General features: G+C 32.9%; 1 pseudogene; it reads right to left on the minus strand.

Annotated features, from left to right (window-relative positions):
- Positions 1-2,010: 2,010 nt before the first annotated feature.
- Positions 2,011-7,937, minus strand: LOC143620902 (GDSL esterase/lipase At5g45670-like; annotated as a pseudogene).
- Between the last annotated feature and the right edge of the window lie 9,753 nt (positions 7,938-17,690).

Genomic DNA, 17,690 nt, shown 5'->3' on the forward strand with positions numbered 1-17,690 from the left:
ATATGGTATGATATTGGTGATAAAAAGGTGATTGCATATTACTAAAATGATTGTTACACAGAACATGACTCACTTATAAAGAGGAGTGAAGAGAAAATAATGGAATAACTACAAATTAAGAGTCATACATATGGAAACCGTAAATAAATAAAGACTAAATAAAGAGGAGTAAATCAGGGAGTAAGTCTCGGTGAGTAAATCCCGGTCATTACATCGGGGCTTCGAAATATAGCGGGGCAACATAGTGGAGGGACTTTAAAGCGCTAAAGGCCCAAGTGGCAATGATGTGACACTGTGGAGTAGCTTTAAAGCCCCCACAATAGTAAACAACCTAATGGGTTTGTGAGGTAAACACAACTAAAACCTAATACATCATCAAGACTAGTAATAATCACAATTAAGAGTAACAACCAACATGCGGTTGATTACTTCGATTAAAATTTCGGAATTTAATTGTTTACCGGATTTGACAGATCATAGAGTTCTTCAAATGCTTGGAATCATATGTAAAAAAGATGAGATTATCAACGTTGAAAGATGTTTGTGTTTTCCAAAATAAGTAAATCCCGTCAAGGAGTTTTATTCTCTTATTGTATTTTGGTAGATTTACACAAAGTTAACACCAGAAAAGTAACGGTTACATAAAATGAAAACCAACTAGAATAATTTTAGGCACTGAAACCCATATTTTAGTCAAATCACATAGACAAATCGTAATTAACTCCTCTTTTTCTACGAAGTTACATCAAGAGGGTTTGGTGATTATCTACGATATTTGATGAGGTTTCTCCATAATTATGCCTCCCGAACAAGAAAAGGGGCATGCCCGATAAGACCCAGTCAAAGGGAGCATAAAGAGAAGATTATTAACAAACTAATCCTATATGAGTTTGGTAACTTAAAGAAGCAAAATCTGATATTAAACTCTATAACTCATTTCTAATGGAAGGTCAAGTCAAGGACAACCATGCACCCCCAATCCAAACCCAGTTAAGTTGGATAAAAGGCTAAAGGCTGAGGACTCATGGCCGACTCTAAGGGAGGGCCATGTGGTCGATGGACCTCTGCCCAACACCTCGTTAGGCCCGGATTTTTTTTTAAGTTCAAACAATATGCATATATAATGTTCAAACTTAATTACACAACCACTATCTTGGTTTAGTGACAAAAAGATATAACTTTTGACCAAAACTGTGTGTGCTCTAACCTCACTTGAGACATTCTAACCTTATTTTTATACAAAAAGTTTTTTACATAACCTAAAGCATAACTAAGTAAGCTCATTTACAAAATTAAATTATATAAATCCAACAAAATACCCCATTACTTAAGGACTCAAAATATTTAACAATTCTCGGAGCCGTCCCTATGAAGACTCAATGAAGAAGAGAAGAAACCGTAAAACAATACCCAATAGGGATAAGGCCAAATATCTTCCATGTAAACATGCAACCTCCTCCTGTGTATATAAAGGAAGGAGGAGCATTTAGTTAAAGGGGAAGGAAAACTTGTAATTCATATAATATTACTCACTATATGAATATATTGGGTCATTCCTATTAGAGCATAATCGAATCCCCATTGTCTGTGAAACGAATTCAACTAAGGTTCCAACAGATTTCTATATTGATATCGACAGCCTCTAACCTCTATTCTACATTCTAGGACATAATGTATGATCACTACTATCCGTTATAAGGTCATCCGTAATGGATGGCGTTATGATGATTTTTGAGGCTAAAACGCCTGCCCACACCGCCCCCATGGCGTTTTGGGATAGGCGTGTTCTACAAAACGCTAGCAAGGCAGGAGTTTTGATAAAATTGTGTATGAGGAAGGGAGAGAAAGGGGTATATATGTAATTATTGTGGGAGAGTTATGGCGTTTTGACCACTACGCCACTTTTTACAAAACTCCCCATTGATAACGGGGATGCCACATGACGTAAAATGCCTAAGGGTAAGACGTTTTGACTACACATTGTATAAAGTTTTATCTCCTTTAAAACGCCACTAGTGAACGACTTCTATTGGTTTTACACGTCACAAATAGCTAGCCACTTCCTAGCTAGTAGTCATAAATCATGATAAAAGTCTTAACCTTTTATATATAAAGTTTAATTACTAACATCTTATTAAAATAAAGCAAATTAAATGGATATTGAAATACCCAACTGGCTTCCAGCATTTTGAACATAAACAAAAATGCATACTGTCACTTTCTTATGCTCATAATTCTTCACAACTTTATCAGGTAGTCTTTTTCACTGCTTCAGTCAAATGTTGTATGTCATATGGGTAAGCATCCGTGGGCATTTGAGCTTTATACGCTCTATTTCCTATAGCAATATTAGAAAATTCAGTGAGGTGGACTGAATCAAAGTAAGTAGAGGTATTTTTCCGATTAGGGCAAGGAACCGAGTTCTTAGCGCATTGTCATTCATCGTATATTGGACAACAAGGACGAGCTAGCAATTTCGTAAATGCTGGAGCGGTAGTATGGATTGGCGAGGCGGCAGGAGGCGGTGCAGGGGCAGATACACAGAAGCACATAGGCAAATTTGAGAATTGTAGCCAAACATAACTAGTTTTCATTGTGTTTAGTATACATATTTATCAAAATGGTTAGTTTGAAACTTATTTATCAAATTAGGTTTTTTTTCCATGTAAACTTGCCTTTTCTTACTCATAATCTTATTAGGTAAAATAATTTCTATTAAGAAAATTTAATTCAAGAAATACAAAAAAATATTAAAAACTAATAAAACTTACTTTTTTTTAACTTTCATCCCATTTTCTATAAAATAATTGAGAAAATTATTATAAAAAATGTCTATACAAAATGAAAGAAAATGAATTTTACTTAAAATAAAATACAATATAAAAATAAAAACAAGCATACCCACGATATAATGACATTAATATATATTATTTAAAAAGGTATTACGAAAAGCAAAGTCCCTTTTCTTTTTAAAATATATTTTCATCATCATTATACATAAAAATTATTTGTATTCGTTATTTTTTCTTTTAAAAAAAATTGAATACGCAGCCGTGTGTTTTTTTCTTCTTCTCAAATCCTGATATAATTTTTGTTGAGAACAAATTTGTTTACGAGTGTCGGTACCGTACTAGTACTGTGACATACCAAATCGATTCCGACCAAACAACATCAGTATTGTTATCACTTTTATCGGGATCGGTACCCGCCTTCGTTTTTATAGTTCTTGTAATTATGTTTATCTTTTCTCTCGACATTCTAGCATAGATTTTTTCAACAAATTTTTTGGGTATAGTAAATTTTTCGATTGTCGGTACTTTACTTGTATAGATGATAAATCGAACATACTCTAACTCTATTTTCAAACACCCTTAATATAAGATAAAAACAAATTGTTGAAAACAATAAATAAAAAGAACAAAGATTAAAAAAAAACTCAAGAATATAATAATATGAAACCGTTGTTTTAAATCAGTTTCTTAAAATAATAAAAAAAAAGTAATAAATTTTCGAAAACAGTTTTAAAAACATTTTTTTTATTTCAAAGAAAACAGCACGAAAGATTAAAACTTAAATTTCATTATTTTATATTTTATTTTTTTATTAACTTTTTCAAAAAGAAAATTTTTAATAGAAATGATTTTTATCCAATAAGATTATAATTTGGAAAAGACAAATCTACATAAAATCATAATTGGTAAATAAGTTTGAAACCTCCTATTTTAATAAATATTTATTCCTCCCTCTCCGTTTTGGTATAAAAATACTCTTTTTTTTCTTTTTGATGTCGATTGTTTTTCAAATAAATATATGGTGTCACTGTTATAATATTGTTTTTAAACATCATAATCCCTTATATTTACCTCCTTTTCGATCGAAAATGTTTGTTGTGTTTATATAAGTGAATTTCGCATCCGGTTTATCTTTGTTAAATCCCTCAACAAGAGCTTTGAGCCTTTCGTTGAATACATAAACGGCATCATCAACCAAAGGTTCGCATGGGTACCACAGACTTGGTCTCCGCCTTTCAATTATAAACGGGGTGTAACCTAATTGAATCAAACCGAACAAAGCAACCTTCCGGCCTCCCAAGTTGTACAAAGTCTGTCATACACCAAAAGTAATTAAAAAACCTACAAGAGTGTATACCTTAATTTTGATAACATAAAGAAAATATGAGTCTATAAGTAGCAAGCCGCATACCTTTAGTTGACGAGTGTATTGTTGCATAAGGACATTTGCGTAACCATTGGGCCCAAATATCCGTGATGAGTTCTAATGATCATCTTCTAATGAATGGTAGTTGTTAGTGTAATCGTTGGTACCAATATTTATCACATAAATGCATTCCTTTAGAAATGCCGTGTCCTTTTGTGCGCGTGAAATGCGTGCAACTGTTAAATTGTGATGAACCATTTGCTGATACAAGCTCGCTCGTTCACCCTGCGTTTTATAGCAATGTTACGTAAATTTTTAGTCATGTATCCCATATATTTAAAAGATCAAGGAAAGGTAAGAAGGTCAGGAAAAGAAAGTATTTAATTACTATAAACTCATATATATATATATATATATATAGAGAGAGAGAGAGAGAGAGAGAGAGAGAGAGTATCATTTGAGAACCCCTAAAAAGTTAAAAACTTCTAGGAACTCATATAAAGCAAACATTTTTTAAATTTTTTTTCATATATTAACATTGTTTGAGATTAGTTTTACCATATTTTATATATAAAGTTGTTATTATATATATAAATCACAAGTTTACATATGTGTAAAATTTATATAATAGAAAATTTACATATATGCAGAAAAAAGTTTAGATATGTTTAAAAACTAATTTTCATAATTGTAATCGTAATTATAGATATAAAAGTGATATAACTACACTCAAATAACACTAACATACAAAAAAAATTATCGAAAACGTTAATTTTCAAGGGTTCCTTCAAGTTCTTAAATAATTTAAGAGTTCTATAATGATACTCATCCTCTCTCTCTCTCTCTATATATATACATGCATACATATATATACACATATACATACATATATGATGAGTATCATTACAGAACTGTTAAATTATTTAAGAATTTGAATGAACCATTGAAAACTAACGATTTTTATAAAAAATTTTGTATGTTAATGTTCTTTGAGAGTAGTTTTATCATTTTTTATATATATATCTACAATTACAATTTTGAAAATTAGTTTTTATACATATCTATGTGTTTTACACTTATGTAAATTTGTTAGTACATAAATTTTACATGTATGTAAACTTGTGAATAATATATGTAATCAAAAAATTTATATAAAATATGATAAAACTACTTTTAAATAATATTAATATATAAAAAAAATAAAAAATTGTTTAGTTTTTAAAGGTTCCTAACAGTTCTTAATTTTTTTAGAGTTCTTAAATGATACCAATTCTATATATATATATATATATATATATATATATATATATATAGGATCATGAGAGAACTTTTTTGAAATTTAGAACTATGAGAACCATTTTGGACCATAAAAACACAAAAATAAAAAAATCATAAATTTAAAAAAAACATAAAAATCAAAAAAGTAAAAAAAAACCAAAATTCTTATTTTATCATCCCGGTTTCATATAAAAAAAACTCGGTTTAGCTAAATTATATACACATATGTATAATATATACATATATGTACATTTACATGTTTTTTTATACACATGTGTATAATTTAAGATAAATGATACTGTAAATATGTGTATATTACGTTACTAAAGATTATATAAAATTATATATGTGTATAATACGACGTTTTTTTTATATTTTTTTATTTTTTTAATGAAACCGGAATGAAATATAAGAAATTTGGTTTTTTTACTTTTTTAAATTTTTATTGTTTTTTGTTTTATGATTTTTTTAAATATTTTTTTAAAAGTGTTTTTAGTGGTCCAAAATGGTTCTCAAAGTTCTCAATCTATAAAGGGTTCTCTTAGGATCCTTATCCTATATATATATATATATATATATATATATATATATATATATATATGATCACTACATAAGACTTTTTGTAATCGTTTTGTAGCTTGTTACCCGTTTGCCTATCACTTTATTGTAATCGTTTTGCAGTAGCTGATATATATTATAACCTTAAAACATTTATAAGGTTATAATAATTATTGTGGACGGTCAATAATTGGATGTATGGTACTGGTACCCACATGAACGTCTATAGATCTGTGAATTATGTGGTAATATCTTTCAAACCTTAAGCTTTTTAGTTATTGTTCTTTAATTCATGTACAAATATCTACAAGAACTGTTTTCTTAAGGAAAAATGAGTTTTAAAATGCTAAAAAAATGTTATTCACTAGAGAAGTTCTTACTTTGGTGTTCAACGTATTGAATTTTGAATATTCGAATTAATCGAAACGAATTATGCAGATTTTGATTTTTTTTAACATTCATTTGATTTCGAAATGAATTCTTTAATTCATGTACAAATTCCAAATTCACGACCCGCTAAAGATGGATCCCAATTAGAAATTCGAATTCGATTTACATTAGTGTTTCGAGTTTGAATTGAATTTGAATTAATTCAACTGGAGTCCCTGGACTTGGGTTGGACATTGAATTAGTAGCCCAAATGTGTTTCTTTTGAAATTTCTAATTAATTAATTTTGGAAGTTTGACATGATATTTGTTAGATGGAAATAAAAAAAAATGTTGTAAATGAATGTGGTAGTAACAACAAGGAAAATGTTATACATGCATATATATTTCCATAACTACTTATAACCAGTGTTGTAGTAATCGGTCGCTAGTGGACCATGGGATGATAACTAGTAATTAATCGGGATTAACCATTATTAATCAGTGACCAATTTGTGAGAAGTAAGATGTATTAAAAAATTGTGTTCAACTGAAATAAAAATATTTTAAATAACCGGTACCAATGTTGTCACAAATGGTGATTACATTATGAACTCCAGTTTTGTCAAATATACCAGCTCCACCACTAGCATAGTTTACGCCTTTGCTGATTTGGTCGTCGGTTGCCGTAGCATATGTTGAAATAAACTCATCAAAGCCAAGAAGTTGGCCTGAAATCACACAAAGGGACCATACTTTTAATGCAAATAAAGATAAACTGAATTATATATAAATAAAGATAAATTTGCTTTGAAAATCTAGTCTTACAACCTTAATATGTGTAAATAAATAATGTTATTAAAAATAATAAATAATAAATTTCTAAAGGTAAATCGGTTATTTTAAAGAGTTATATATTAGGGATCGTTTGTGGTACAAAAATCAAAATTATAGAAGATATTTATAATTTGAACCTAACCGATGCATGAATGAACATAACCGATACCAATCGAATTTATACCAATGTGTGCTGATGCTACTTTCTGTGTTCATATATTTATATTCTAGATTTAGTGCCAGTGTTTTGATGAAATTAACCGATAGAAACCAATCGAATTCATGTCATGCCACCGCCGCCACTCTTTTTAAAACGACAACTAAAAACACATATAAATAATGCATAAAACCAAGTAAATCTAAAAAGAAACATACCTATGACATTAGCAACAGTTCGACCATTGGTGAACCTGCCTATGGGACCTTTTGGAAAATCGATCCCATAAGGCGAATAATTGGCTTTCCACGCAGTCTTAAGTTGATTGTTATTACCACTGTCAAAATGAGAGTCTCCAAATATAAAGTAACATGGGACTTGTGGTTTACCGGAATGTACAAAATTTTGAAAGTGCAATAGCAGTATTAAGCCACTGCTGATCAAGATTAATAAACCAAATTCTCTAGCCATATTTGTTTGTATAAAGAACGGGAAGATGATCAAGTGAAATTACAAGATAATTTAAAAAGACAACATGTTGGTAAAAGAGGTAGGCAAAATTTTAGAAAATTATTAGGTGAAAACTAAATATGTGGATAACTTTTGAAAACTTGGGTATTTGCGAATTGCGATAGCGAACTCAGTCGCAATTAGCTATTTACGACTGACTTGTTGTGATATCATTTACGACTAGTAACGAGTTAATTATCATATTATATTTTGACGGTGATTGTAATTTTCCTAACCTTTTATTTAAAAATTTATTTGCATCGTAAAAGTTATATGTTTCTTCAGTACTCTTTATTTAAAGAATTTGAAACAAGTACATTTAAATATTTGGTTATATAAACAAAGGTTTGAATCAAATACAAAAAACTTTTATCATGAGACGTGTACTAATTATTATTAACTATAACTATTAAACTATAATAATTATTATTACACTATATTATTTTTTATAACATAATTACTTTAGTTCAAAACTATAATTACTCTAGTTATTTGTATGTATATTATGTCAATTTTATTTGTACCGTATTCCACCTCATATTATCAATACGGATTGTTGTTAATGAGATTCTTTTAGCTAGATTAGTTCATAAATAACATCAAAAAAGTTTAAAAATCAAGTGACACAAATGATACATCAAATGAGAAAATGATGGACAAAGCCAATTGATCCTGCAATCTCGTTACTTTTTTTCCTTTAAGGGGTTGTGGTCGGATCTTGCAGTAATCTCGAAGTGATTTGTTACGGGTTGAGGCAGAGTGTTTTCAAAGTTATTGGTTTCCTCCTGGTGGGTAGGTCAGGTCATCAAGTTCTGTTTATTTCAGACAGAACGGTGATTTATTTCAGACGGTCCGTGTATCCTATCCTTAATTTACTGTGTTAAAAAAAAGAAGAAAGTGATGAAAATTAATTAATAATGAGTTAGGGATATATTTAGACATAAACCCAGTTTATTTTTTAGAAACAAATTTTATTTTGTGAGTTATAAATAAATAAATGGTATAGGTAAATAGGGTAGTGTTCCCAAACTATGAAATTAAAGGTATTTATTTATTAACTTCTTTTGAGTCTTTTATAGAACTTTGACTTGCCAAATAACTGAAATCTGTTCAATACGTGATAAACATTTCTACAGATTTAGTTAATGAATACGACAACCACCAAATCGTTCTGTTCATTTAGGTAAACATCGGCCGTTTCGTTAGTTGACGCTTGATGTGTAGTTTTAATATTTTTTCATGTTAAAATACGTCTAGTTCAGTTTGTAGTGTTATCAACTTCAATTTTAGATAATAGTGCTTAAGAACCCTCAACTATATTTGTAATGCTCTGTTTTATTATTATTATTATTATTATTATTATTATTATTATTATTATTATTATTATTATTATTATTTATTTTCTTTTTATTCTAGCTACTTGTTAGAAATGCTTTTTTATTTATAATAAATCATCTTTCCAAAAAAACGAAAAGAGCTATCATATCAATTTTGGATAAGAGTTTTGACACCACATAACTAATGAGAAATTACTTTCACCAATAGTAACATATGTTGGTGAAAGTGGTTACCATCGGTATATAATCCGACCATAACAAGGGCGTAGATTATTTGTGAATTTCCCCGTTTTGGGCAATCGCCTCCACGTTTTGTGCTTTCATCGCATCTAGTTCATGTACAGTCAAATTCACGCATCCCCATTCGTGGTATAATAGGTAGCGTTAACTGTCCATAAGCTAAAGAGGGCGCAACGCCCCTTCTTTCGACCTCCAACAAGTTCTTCTCACAATTATGGGTCATCATGTACCACTAAAAATATAACATATCTATTATGCACGTGCTGGTCAACCCGTATCCTAAAGTTTGACTTTGAGTGATAGCACACTAACATTAATCATAAAAAGAAAAATAAAATGACCAAAATTGTACTTTTTATTAAGAGAAAATTCCAATTTGCCTCCCTGGAAAATATCATCGGGAGATGGAATAACCACTAAAAAAGAATTTGTAAAGGTTGTGCCATTACATTACTCGGGTGGGGTTTTTTGGCTCCTACTGTCAGTTGACTTTCCTTTGACCTGTTAAAAATTGTTGAAATGACCCATTACTCCTATATCTTCATCTTCATCATTTAACCCATAAATTGATGAACTTCTTTCTTCATCTTAATCCTTTAACCGAGAAAATGATGAACCCCTTCATCGTCTTCAATCAACAACCTAAAAACACAACTCTAATCAACAACAACCCAACAACCCAAAGAATCCTAAAAATTTGCAGGTTTTCCAATATCATGGATTACAACCATTAATCATCAAACAACCATCATGTAGTCTTTCTTAATCACCTTCACCATACTCACCCTATCCGTCTGTAACATCCCGAAATTTCCAAAATAATATTAATTATATTACTTAATAATAGAGGGAAAGTTTACTCGGGTTATCGGGAAATAAATAAATAGAGTAGGAGTTGGTATGGGTCGGGCTAGTGTTGGATAATGGATATGGGTTATGGACTTGGGTTATGATAGAAGGAAGGAGAGTCCATGGGCTTAAGCCCATGATCCCTAAATATAAATACTATTAATCACCATTTAATCCTCATTCTCACATATTCCATACACCACCAAAACACACACAACACCATCTTATAACCCGAACCAAAATCCGAAGGCGAAAACCCGAGCTTGTTGGTGCTGGAACGTCGTGACGGACCAAAACAACATCAAGGCTTAACCGTGTTCGTAGTTCGACTCGTTCAAGGTACGTTTATAGTTAGAAATCGTTCGTATAGGTTCGGTTTGATTTGAGAAATGATAGATCTGAGTTTGTATGGTAAAAACGAATCCAACAAAGCTAAACTTACTGAAAATGGTTATGATTTGATGGGTTAATCGATTGATAAAAAGAACCCGTAACCTATATGCCTAAATCGCACCCTTTAAACATCGGTGTTAGGTCGATTTGATGGTTGGGGTTTGTAGGCGCTGGTCAGAAGATTCCGTTGATACCTAAATCGAGTTATTTGGTTAAGAAACGAAGATGATTAAGGGATTTAAAGACGAACAGTAGCTGCAGCCGACAACTTCGCCTGCAAGCTAAGTTCGCCTGATGAACTTCGCCTGCAAAGCTAAGTTCGCCTGATGACAACTTCGCCTAAAGCTAAGTTCGTCTGATGACAACTTCGCCTAAAGCTAAGTTCGCCTGATGACAACTTCGCCTAAAGCTAAGTTCGTCTGATGACAACTTCGCCTAAAGCTAAGTTCGCCTGATGACAACTTTGCCTAAAGCTAAGTTCGCTTAAGGTTTAACCTCGCCTAAAGTCAAGTTCGATTAGAAAATAGATTAAAAACGATAAGTAAAAGTAAGCTAATACTAGGCCACCAGATTAGACCAGGCGAGTATTGATACGTGTAACTTATACAGTCAGCCGAGCTCAGTTAAAGAAGGGATTTACAACTATCGGAGGAAGAGGCAAAGTTCAGGTGAGTTTCTAGCCCCATTCCTTGTTATGTTTTCAGGGTTGTGTGCATACTCGATGTGTTGTTAATACATTTATCCTAAGTGATAAGTGTATGCCATATGTGATATATGTGATGGATATGAATGGTTGCTTGTCGGTACGCGAACGATCTTCGGATATTGCGTGTACTGTCAGGTTGCAAATAAAGATATGAATGTTATATAGGGTTGATGTATGATCGTTATGAACGAATGCTTGTCGGGGCGTGAACGATCTTCGGATATTGCACGTACCGACAAGGGGTATGGTTGTTAAATGAATGATGTAAAGAACGCCTAGAGTGTTCTTATGCTATAATGTAATTATTGTATATGTGAAGTATGTGTATACAGGTACACGAATGGTATGTGAGTTCTGCGTTCGACGTAGTAAGTTAGGATGGCAAATCCCTCTAGCTTCTGTCGGATATAGACTCGGCTGGTGATGGCGTAGTTAAGGACTGCGGGTCTTATACGTAATGTAGATGATAGATGTAAACGTAGATAGGGACGGTGGGCCTTATACGTGTTACAGATAATAGACGACAACGTAGTTCAGGACTGCGGACCTTATACGTATTATAGATAGGCATCAGCATAGGAAAGGACTGTGGACCTTATACGTGCTGTATTTGTATTATGGTAACATAGGGAAGGACTGCGGACCTCGTGCGTGCTATGTATTTGTATTGTAGTAGCATAGGGGAGGACTGCGGACCTCGTACGTGCTATGTATTTGTATTGTAATAGCATAGGGGAGGACTGCGGACCTCGTACGTGCTATGTAGCATAGGGGAGGACTGCGGACCTCATACGTGCTATGTTTTTGTATTGTGGTAGCATAGGGGAGGACTGCGGACCTCGTACGTGCTATGGTTTAGGTTGCAACATAGGGAAGGACTGTGGACCTTGTACGTGTTGTGTATGTAGGATGGTATAGGGAAGGACTGCGGACCTTGCACGTACCATGAATGGTGAACATAGGTAAGGACTGCGGACCTTTTACGTGTTCACGACCTTGAGTACAGGTATAGACGGCGGACTATGAACGTACTCTCGGTAGACTAAGGTTAGTGATTGTAGATATGCATGTATGTATGGTAGTAAGTATGTATGTAGAACAGAAGGGTAACTAGTTAAGTATGGATATGTATCTTCAGATATGTATGTATGTGTATGTATTGTATGGCGTCCGATTAACTAGAACTCACTCAGCGTAGCTGACTTTTAGTATGCACGCAGGTAAGTAGGATGAGGCAGCTCGGTTGAGGAGACATGTGGCACTTAGTAAGAGGCTGGCATCGGAAGACTCAAGACGTTTAAGTTTAATGTTCGTTTATTTTGAAAGACAAAATGATGTTTTAAGACAAGACGTGTTTTGATATGAAATGTTTTAAGAAAGTTTTTATATTCCGCGAAAGTTTTAATGAACTCTGATTTGTAAGAACTGTGTTTATGAGTTAATCCGACGCTAAAGTAAGGCTACCGGGTTCGAGGCCTTACACCGTCACCCCCACCGGAGAATCCTCCACCACCCATTTTTTCCGGCAAACTAAACCACACCGCCGCCGCCGACTTCTGACAACCCATTTTTTCACGAAATCCCAAGTCAACAAACCCCATATCAATCACCACCGCCGCCGCCGACAATTCCGGCGACCCACCCAATGGCTCCGCCGCCAACGAAAAATACTAGGATGAAAAGGTCTGGGTACGGTCACCACCATGGCTCAGATCTGTAATATGAAGATCAGACATATATTTATATCATCATCGCCATCTCCAATCATCTTTTTCATCATCATCATCATCATAACATTTGCATTCACAAACAAACACACAGTCACACATATATGTTTATACAGAGAGAGAGAGATTGAGAACAAGGTGGAAGATGATGATGATGATGAAAGAGAGAGAGATTATTATTATTCACAAACAAACACACAGTCACACATATATGTCTTCTCTATCATTTACGTACGCATATATGTTTGTACAGAGAGAGAGAGATTGAGAACAAGGTGGAAGATAATGATGATGAAAGAGAGAGAAATTATTATTATTCACAAACAAACACACAGTCACACATATATGTCTTCTCTATCATTTACGTTCCCCATTAATGAAAATAAAAATGAAAACCCAATTCAAGATTTTAATATTTGAAATCAAGATTCAAATAATAATAATAATAATAAACAAGAATAATAATAAAAATTAAGACATTGGAAAACCTGCAAGAATCTTGGTGGTTTTGTGTAAAAATCAAGATTCAATAATAATAAGAATAATAAGAATCTTGGTATTGAATACTTGATTGATTGATGGAGGTGCACTGTGGATGTGAGATGGAGATGAACAAGAGAGAGAGATGAAGGTAATGAGTGTATGATGCAGAATCTTGAAGTTATTATTATTATTATTATCATTATTATTATTCAGAGATGATTACCAAAATGCCCTTGGCATCCGTCAGTCAACTAACGGTCAATTGATGGTAGGAGCCAAAAAACCCGCCCGAGAAATGTAATGGCACAACCTTCGCAAGTTCGTTTTCAGTGGTTATTCCATCTCCGGACGATATTTTTCAGAGAGGCAAATTGGAATTTTCTCTTTTATTAATAAATATGTCTTGACCAGCCCTTCAAACTATAGATATCTAAAATGATAACTTTTTAAACGGTAAGATCCAAAAAATTAGAACTGACATCCGACCGATCTATTTGATACCCTTCCATTTATAACCAACCATATCTTGACATGTATGCATTTAAACGATCGGACCCACGTTTAGTTATGGGGCTGAACGTTTATTAAGCAGTCAGTCCGACCATTTAACAACCTTTAAACTGTCAATCCAACTTTTTAATAAACTGTGATCTATTCTGCGGGGCCTCGCCAGACCTTTATATCTATCTCGTCAGGTCTTCATATCTATTCCGTCGGGCCTTCATATCTTTTCGTAAACATTATAAATGTTTAAATTTAGACTTAATTGCAGTTTAGGTCCCTGTGGTGGAACTTAAAACACAACTTTCAACCCCATTGTGGTTTTTCGTAGTTACAGTCCCTCTAGTGGTACATTTTTTTTTGAAAACGGGTTTTTGTTAGTTTGACTGTTCGTTTGGCAGTCCAAAAAAGGACAGAATAATAATTTCACACTTAAATCTAATAATAATAATAATAATAATAATAATAATAATAATAACAACAACTAGGTAAAACACCTGGTTGCGCCGGGAAGATGAAATAGTCAATGAAAAATAAATTTGTCAACGCCCAGATATAACAATTAACAAACTAAAAAAAACGGTGCGTTGTAGTGACGAACCGAAATAAATTCGGTCAGTATTTGGTTATAGCATCGAAACTAAACCAAAAAATAAATTCACTAACAAAGCCCGCACCGAACCAAAAAAATATAACCGTGCGTTTCGGCTATGAGCCGACACAAATTTGATCGGTATCAACGATACAAAAACTAAATCGTATTGTATAAATCATATATCACATATTATTAGCATAAATTTAAAAATGTAAAAAAAACAAACAACAACCAATATTACCATATAATTTGCTGTTAAAAAGAAAATAAGCATTATAAATAACAAAAAAAAAAGATTGTCAAAAATTAAGAGAAAATGGAGCTAAGAAGACCTGAACTTGGGTGCCAAACTCCATTCAAATTAAACTAATACAACAAACACCACTAGACCATCACATAACATTGGTTTACCATTCTAACAAATTACCTAAAAACTCAAAATAGCTAGTTACTTAAAAGTCTGTGACAATAACAAAAATGGATTGGCAAAAAATAAAAGAGAAAATAGAGCTAAGAAGACTTGAACTTGGGTGCCAAACTCCCTTCAAACTTGTCAATACGAGTCGGTTTGTATATAAGAATCATCAAGAGATCTTAAATTTGATTACGATACGAGAATTGAGGCTCAAGATATCTAAACGGGTCAGGTTTTATGATATGGATATGGGTAAAGGTGGGTTAGGGTTTAAGAATGATAAAATAATATAATGTTTTATTGATTAAAATTACCCGAAAACAAAAACGGGTCGAGTATTGGTATTTAATATATTATATGAAAATCTGAGTTGTTACAAAAACAATAAATGAGTCCCGGGTCTTTAATGCGCTAACTGATCTGACATGAACACACATGTAACTTTGAGACAATAAACTAGGATTAAAACTGAGAAAAATGCAACTTGAATCAAGTTAAACGGACGTGTAAAACTCTAGTTATGAAACTTTTAATATTTAAGCGAGTTGGTACTATTTAGAATCCTAACTTCAAATAAGTCGGAATCTGACCAGTACACTAAAAAATTCGTGATGAACAAAAAAAGTCTTCTGACCCGAAAGCTAGTTTGATCGGAAGAGGTAGTAACCGAAAACGGGTCGGGATCAAATTGACCACCAAAACTCCATCAATGACTAAAATTGATTTGAGGTCTTTTGTTTATGAGATAAAAATCTATGATTTTATAGAAGGCAACTTACATGGAAGATGAATGGAACAGGGATAAATTAGAGGTCAAATAGTCTTGAAACTTGGAAGTCAACGGAGACTCGAATAGCTTGAATATACAGAAGAATTCAACAATGGTGGAGAGGCAATTCGTGTATAACAAAGGAGACGACTGAGAGGTAGAATTTTTTGGGTTTATTGACGTGTTTTGATCAAATAAAACAATACAAAATCGTTTATTAGGTAAATGTTTCGTTTAAGGAAACCGGATAAGCTTTGGATGACAAAATCAAGACAATTAGCATGAGGATCTCGGTTATATTAACCAAATAACGAACTTGGACATGGGATAATGTTATAGGACTTAACTTGATGCTCAATTTTCATAACTTAGGTCGATTTAGGAAGATTTCGCAATAACAGCGAATAAACGAGTTAAAATGAAAAATCTGTTTATGCAAACCCATGCTCTGTGCGGCGTGACCCACAAGGACTCACCCCACACGTGGCACGGCGCGCTGGGGGCGTTTCAACTTATGATTTTTGGAAATTGTTCTTAAATGCTTAATGATGGTTTTTTTTAAAGTACTACTACATAACAGTCAACAAACAAAGAGTTCGAAGAGTAAAGCAACCGATCATCCAAACCAAATTGACAATGCATGCTTAAGCTCGATAGTACAATTCCTTCAGATACACTATAGTTTCAACCATCACTTGTCACTTGTAATAAACATTAATATTAACCTCAGTGCAAAGCTTTTTCAATTGGCAGGCTTTATTATTAAGACTGCAAGTAATCCTCAATGCGTTTGCCTGTTTCTTCCCTTCTTCTGAATTAGTGGTATGCTCGATTTACTTAGCAACCTAAGATTCAAAAGATAGAGATTTAGCTAACATGCCTTAAATTAATAACTAAAAGGAGGGTAAAGAAAATGAACATTAAATATTAACTTCTAGTACTGCTTTATCGTTTCTTATATTTAGAGAACATGTTTCATTCTTTCTTTCTATTTTTTTCCTAGTCGTTTTCATATCCCAAGATTCTTTGTTAGTAAATATAGAATGTAAACATAAACAATAAAAACATAAAACCATATTGATGATATTTGGATTGTGGACATAAGCAACATGCAAATATATGGACTTAGCCAACTGCAAATGAAATATGCTATGGAGTAAAAAGAGTTTTAAGCCTAGATAGAGATGGAGAATATACCTTTGAAATGTATGACTTGGAGCTAGGTGTGGAGCTTCTTTTCTCGATTTATCTCTCCAAGAAATCATAGTTTAAGAAAATAGATCACAATACATACATTCGGCACCTCATACTCAAGAAATATTCAAAATAAGTCGACATTCCCTTTAGATAGAAAATGAAGGCAAATAGGATCTTGTAACCTTTCATTCATTTGGTTTGATGGATCGGAACCAAAAGTTGGGGGTCTCCACCACCGCGGTCGCCTAGTGGCACAACATCACCATCACACTTCCGCTACCTAAAAAGTGGTCGCTGAAACTGGACATCTAAACCCATAATACCACAACCTCCTAGAAGCCCCAACCAATTCATGAAGCCGACTGCACCCACAATACCAAATCTATTAGACTATTACCATATACCCAATTAACATAAAGCCTAATAACCAAATCGAATCATGTTCATTGGTCGGATTTCATGATAATTGGACGGGTTGCATAATAATCATACATGCCTACTATTGATGCCGAAAGAAGAGTCGTTTCATGAAGTTGTGCACGTCATCGCAACAGACACTGGATATCCTATGAAATGATCCAATACCTATATATATATATATATATATATATATA

The sequence above is a fragment of the Bidens hawaiensis genome, unplaced genomic scaffold (assembly GCF_021521415.1).
Source record: "Bidens hawaiensis isolate Kalapana, Puna unplaced genomic scaffold, B.hawaiensis_p1.1 tig00002735_1, whole genome shotgun sequence".
Classification (NCBI taxonomy): Eukaryota; Viridiplantae; Streptophyta; class Magnoliopsida; order Asterales; family Asteraceae; genus Bidens; species Bidens hawaiensis.